The 6900-nt window shown below is 37.3% G+C and overlaps 1 long non-coding RNA gene across 1 annotated transcript; it reads left to right on the plus strand.

Annotated features, from left to right (window-relative positions):
* The first annotated feature begins 4534 nt into the window (after nucleotides 1-4534).
* Nucleotides 4535-6580, plus strand: LOC133029659 (uncharacterized). Its single transcript, XR_009683788.1, has 3 exons — nucleotides 4535-5250; nucleotides 5359-5433; nucleotides 6161-6580. It is a non-coding gene; the product is annotated as an uncharacterized LOC133029659 (long non-coding RNA).
* The last annotated feature ends 320 nt before the right edge of the window (nucleotides 6581-6900 follow it).

A 6900-nucleotide genomic window follows, 5' to 3' on the forward strand; every position in this document is an offset into this window, starting at 1 on the left:
ACGGATCTGGTGGGAAGTAGTAAGACAGAGTCGCAACATAACAACTATGACCTGGTTGGACTTTGTTGATGTGTTAACCAGGAAGTACTTCAGTGTCGCCATACTGGCTGCAAAAGAAGATGAGTTTATGAATCTAATGCAGAACAATCTCACTGTCACGGAGTATGCTAGGCAATTTGACCGTCTGGCAAAGTTTGCACAAGAGATCATACCAACCGAGGCCCTACGAGTCAAAAGGTTCTTGAAGGGGATGAATCCCATGATTAAAAAAGATGTGAAAATCATGGTGGGGACCAACACAGTTTATGCTGAGGTGTTAGAAAAAGCTCTCGAAGCTGAGTTACTCGAAAATGATATAAAGAAGGAGAATGCCGCTAAGTGGGAAGCCCGAAGAAACAATGGAGGAAATCAAGAGAATAAGAGAAAACACGAGGGAAATCACGGTAATGATCGTGATAAAAAGGGGAAAGCAGTGGTCCAAAATAACAACAATGGGGTGAAAAGGTCCTATGTAGAATTCCCAATTTGCCCCACATGCAATAGGAAACATCTCGGGGAGTGTAAGATGAAGTCAGGGGTGTGCTACAATTGCGGGCAGCCAGGCCATCTGAAGAAAAATTGCCCAAAGGGACAAAAGAAGGAGAACCAAGCCGCTCCTGCTCGAGTGTTTTCTCTCACCAGAGGAGAAGCAGCCACAAGCAACACTGTTGTCTCAGGTCAGGTTTCTATTTACGGATTTCCTTGTAATGTTCTCTTTGATTCTGGAGCTACTCATTCTTATATAGCTACTAGGGTAATTGATAGTATAGATAAGCCATGCGACCTACTTAGATGTGGTATTGTGACGGAATTACCCTCGGGAGAAACCATGCTATCAACAAGAAAAATGCGAGATGTACCTATCATAATCGAAAGCAAAGAACTCGTGGGCGACCTAATAGAGCTGGAAATGAAGGAATATGATGTTATACTTGGGATGGATTGGCTATTTAGTCACGGCACGACAATCAATTGCCGAAAGAAACTGGTCGTTTTTGAAACAAAGGCTGGGGATTGGTTTATTTTCAAGTGCGACAAGCTGGCCCTTAGGACTCCATTAATCTCTTCCCTAAAAGCTAGTTAGCTAATGAAGGAGGGGTGTCTGGCATTCTTGGTCAGCGTAGTGGATCGAGCAATAGAGACACAACTAAATGTGGAGAATGTGCACATAGTCTGTGAATTTCCAGAGGTCTTTCCAGAAGATTTATCGGGACTACCTCCAGACAGAGAGGTGGAGTTCATCATCGAATTAGCCCCAGGGACAAATCCAATTTCAAAGGCTCCATACAGAATGGCACCTAATGAGTTAAAAGAGCTTAAAATACAACTACAGGAGCTCTTAGACAAAGGGTTCATTAGACCGAGTTACTCACCTTGGGGTGCGCCGATACTCTTTGTCAAGAAGAAAGATGGAAGTATTAGGATGTGCGTAGACTACCGTGAGCTCAACAAGGTGACCATCAAGAATAAGTATCCTTTGCCAAGGATTGACGATCTTTTTGATCAATTGCAAGGCTCGGCTGTGTTCTCAAAGATAGATCTAAGATCTGGGTATTACCAGCTGAAGGTCCGGAAGGAAGACATACCCAAGACAGCATTCAGAACACGATATGGACACTATGAGTTCTTAGTAATGTCTTTCGGACTAACTAACGCCCCAGCAGCCTTCATGGATATGATGAATAGGGTGTTCAAGGAGTACCTAGATAAGTTTGTTGTTGTATTCATTGATGACATTCTTATCTACTCCAAAATCGTGGAGGAACATGAGGAACACCTGAGGATGACTCTAAGCCGACTTAAGGAGAACCAACTATACGGAAAATTCAAGAAATGTGAATTCTGGTTAGAGAAGGTGGCATTCCTAGGCCATATAGTTTCCAAAGATGGAGTCGAGGTGGATCCTACAAAGATTGAAGCGGCCAAGAGCTGGCCAACACCTAAGACTGCAAGTGAAGTAAGAAGCTTCTTGGGTCTAGCTGGTTACTATAGACGCTTTGTTGAAGGATTTTCCAAGATCGCAACCCCTCTAACCAACTTGACTCGAAAGACGCAGAAGTTTGTCTGGTCAGAAAAGTGTGAGGGTAGCTTCCAAACACTTAAGGACAAACTAATAACAGCCCATGTATTATGTGTTCCCAATAACAAGGATAAGTTTGTGGTGTACTGCGATGCATCGAAACAAGGGTTGGGATGTGTGTTGATGCAAAATGACAAAGTAGTAGCGTATGCCTCAAGACAACTTATGGAGTATGAACAAAGGTACCCAACACACGATCTGGAGTTGACAGCAGTAGTTTTTGCGCTAAAAATATGGAGGCACTATCTCTACGGGGAGAAATGTGAAATTTATACCGACCACAAGAGCCTGAAGTACTTCTTTACGCTGAAGGAACTCAACATGAGACAGAGGCGATGGATAGAGCATGTTAAGGACTATGATTGTGAAATCCACTACCATCCGGGCAAGGCCAACGTAGTAGCAGACACGCTAAGTAGACGCAGTTATGCTAGCTTGGCAATACTGGCACAAATGGAGAAGCCCCTACAGCAGCAACTCCAAAGAAGTGGTATAGAGATCATTACACAAAAACTAGCTAACCTAACCATTGTCTCAACGCTGCTACAGGAACTTAAAGATGCACAGATTATTGATGAGTTCTTACAGAAGAAAAGAGCAGGCCTGCCAGAGAAGGAGGCAGAAGGTTTCTCCGAAGGTACATACAGCATGTTGAGGTATAAGGGAAGAGTGTGTGTAGCCAACGACATAGAGCTTAAAAGAAAGATCATGATGGAAGCACACACTACACCCTACTCAATGCATCCAGGATCAACCAAAATGTACAATGACTGAAAAACCTTGTATTGGTGGCCAGGGATGAAGAAGGATGTAGCTGAATTTGTAGCTAGATTCCTCACATGTCAACAAGTTAAGGCTAAACATCAGAGACCAGCAGGGATGTTGCAACCCCTGGAAATCCTTGAATGGAAGTGGGAAGATATAGCCATGGATTTTGTGACAGGACTACCCCGAACAACCAAGCAACACGACTCAATTTGGGTAATTATAGATAGACTCACAAAGTCAGCACACTTTGTTCCAGTGAAGTCTACTTACAACGCAGAGCAGTACGCTGACTTGTACGTACAGGAGATATTGAGGTTGCATGGTGTTCCAAAGACGATAGTCTCTGATAGAGGTTCAGTATTCACCTCCAAGTTCTGGGAGAGTCTACATAAGGCAATGGGGACGCGATTGAAATTAAGTACAGCATTTCATCCCCAAATAGATGGACAATCTGAACGCACCATCCAAATACTCGAGGATATGCTTCGAGCGTGTGCACTGGACTTCACTAGCTCGTGGAGTAAATATTTACCTCTAATGGAGTTCTCCTACAATAATAGCTATCAAGCCACAATCAAAATGGCACCATATGAGATGTTGCATGGACGAAAAATGTAGATCACCGCTTCATTGGGATGAAGTTGGAGAAAGACGCTACTTAGGTCAAGAAGCTGTTAAAGAATCTTCAGAAGCAGTTGAAAAGATACGACAAAGGATGCTCACCGCCCAAAGTAGACAGAAAAGTTATGCAGATTTGAAAAGACGGGAGGATGAGTTTTCTGTAGGGGACTTAGTGTTCTTGAAGGTATCACCTATGAAGGGGATTATGCGTTTTGGAAAACGGGGAAAGTTAAGCCCAAGATTTATAGGTCCTTTTGAGATACTGAATAGAGATGGTCAAGTAGCTTACCGTTTGGCCCTACCGCCAACATTAGCAGAAACACATAATATTTTCGACATATCCATGTTACAGAAGTATGTACCTGATCCGACACATGTGCTTAAATATGAGAACTTGAACTTACAGCAGGACATGAGTTATATGGCACGCCCTGTGTGCGTGATAGAAAAAGAAACAAAAGTCTTACGAAATAAGACTATACCCTTAGTCAAAATCCTGTGGAGTGATAGTTTTGATAGAGAAGCGACATGGGAGTTGGAGAAGGACATGCAGAATCAGTACCCCGAGTTATTCTCAAGTAAGTAAATTTCGAGGACGAAATTCCTTTAAGGAGGGTATATTGTAATAACCAAAATATTTAGTTATTATTTTCTATTACGCTAGTCTAGATGACTCGATGTGGAAATAGTGATTGCATAAAATATGTTACTATCTTTTAAAGAATAGAAAGTGGTATTTTTATTTAATTAAAGTAGAAAGTATTCTTACTTTGTTGGGCCTTATATTTTTTGGCTAGGAATTTAAGAAAAATTATGTTGGTATTATGTACTATGTTATTATTAGAATATACAAGTTCATCCCGGGCCTAGACATTTACATACATATTGTAAGGGATTAATATAATTATTATTTTTTTATTATTAATATTAGTATAGTTAGTCATTTATGTGGGTGCATGATTTAAGTGTCCATGATTTAAATTAGAGACCTACACGTGGGCATATAGTTAGTTTGAGCAATGCATGGAATACAATAAACTTTTTCCAATTAGGTGGAGATGTGTGTGGAAAATTAAGAATTTTGAGAAGGTTGATAACGTGGCTTCCATTGAGAGATTAGCTCTCATTTTTGTTAGTCCTTGAAGACCATTTCCTTCCTACATATATGTAACTTTGAAAATAAAAAAAAAAGAAAATTATTTTATTCCTTAAGTATTTGACACATGTGCTATTAAGTGGGATCATGAACGGTATAGTTAGAAGAGTTGTTATGTTATTTAAAATTTGAATCATACTAGTAGGATATACGGCTATTATGTGATAGCTTTAGGTGGTTACTTTCTAAGCCTATATATAGAACTTTAGGTATTCATTCTTCACTCATCAATTAAGCTATCACATATAAAAGATTACTATCTCTTTCTCGTCTCTTGTTACTAATCCCTATTTTGTCTTTTATGCCATAATATTCATTGCTTATTACCTCCCGCCACCATCAATACCATCGTCCTTTATCATTTTCTCTATAATCTTTTTTTTACAATTTCTTTTTCTATTATTTTACCATCATCCCAACACTAATCCCAACCAATTATTTCATCTCCATCATTCTTGTCATACTCACATATCACCATCACCAACCTCTTACTTATTCATATATAGATACTCTACTATTATTTACTTATATATATCAACATCATCACCGCCATTATTTTCCTGCCAGATTTCCTTTCTAATCTAAGGTATCATTCTATAATTTTAGAGTTGTAGATTCAATGTTAAGGTCTCGTGTATATATATATTTATATATACCATTGTAATATGTTCTAATTAATAAATATGAAATTTAGGTTTTTCATAAGATAATTATTGTTTCTCAAAAGGATCACTTTCATTGCAATCAAGGCTAGGACTCCACATTCGAGGTAAGAAAATTAAGTAGGAAAACATAAGTTTTCTGTATGTAATAACATTCATAAAAGGAGTGGGAATAGTAAAAGAGAAGTTAACTAACGTCTTCTGCCTGACTCTTTATTGTTTGTTATTTAATGTACTGTATAATATATATTTAAATAATATGTTTATATGATTCATGTTATTTATGTATGTTTACAGTATTAGAGCATGACCATTGCTAAAGATATATATATTTAAATAATATGTTTATAAGATTCATGTTATTTAAGTATGTATGTAAATAGTGTGTTTATAAGATTCACATTATTTAGTTATGATTGTTTTGTTATTTAAATAATGTATAGTAATTTGACATTATTTAAATTAGATAGATTATAGTTTATGTGACATGGTTTGACCGAGAAGATAGTGGTTAAATACTTAACTGTTGGGTCTATATGGTATATAGGGGGCCATTTAGTAGTGGGTACGATTTTACTGAACCCAGCCCTCCGCCATTTAGTCCAATAGCTCGAGTTTATTTGCAAAATTGGACTCGGGCGTAATCATTACTGTGTGATTTAGCTTAGAACCTAGTTATTAGTGACTAGTGATATGATTAAGTTTATGTTTTGCTATCTGCCTAAATATGTGCATGTGCATTTTAATTAAGTTTTATTTTTATTTGTGTGACTACCTGACACACATTTCCTTACTGAGTTTAGTAGCTCACCCTTATCAGATTACCATGTGCAGATCAAGGTAACTGAAATTAAGTCTAGAATGCCGGTGGCGAGTGGAACTTTGGACGCTTGTGTGTGTGAACTCGCTGAGGGCCATATAACTGCGGGCGGTCTAGGACGCTCTGTTTATTTATTTACGCTATCATGTTTATGTCGCAATTATTTTAATTATTATTTATTATGTCTTTTGTACGAAAACTGGCCAGTTGTGAACATTTTTAAGTATTAAATAAAAATGCGACATTATGATTTTCCGCGTTTAACGCTTATAAATAAAATTAATATTTTTATAAAAGTACGGGCATTACATAATCTTAAGATGACAGTAGATTAAAGTAAAACCTAATTTAGCAGTCGTCTAAACAAGATTAAAACAATAATCATAGCATTGAACATAGAAGAATAGAAGCAATTTGATATAATGGAAACTAAAAATTAACATTCAATAATGAAATTAAGAATTCATGTTTCGAGTTTTGAAATAACCCTTAACTAAAAGAAAACTACTCAGAACTAGACATTATAATAATAATCATAATAAATAGTAAGAGTTTCTCTCTCTAATTTGTAGCTTTTTTTAGACTTCTCTCATTCGTAGTCTAAGAGGTCTTATTTATAGTAATAGGAAAATAGATTTGAATCCTATTAGAACTAGGATTCAATTTATAGTGGATAGATAAATCTCCTTAGAATTAGAATTCTATTTGTAATAGTATTAGAAAATATCTCACTAAAAGAAAAGATAACTCATCT

This window comes from Cannabis sativa, chromosome 1, assembly GCF_029168945.1.
Source record: "Cannabis sativa cultivar Pink pepper isolate KNU-18-1 chromosome 1, ASM2916894v1, whole genome shotgun sequence".
Taxonomy (NCBI): domain Eukaryota; kingdom Viridiplantae; phylum Streptophyta; class Magnoliopsida; order Rosales; family Cannabaceae; genus Cannabis; species Cannabis sativa.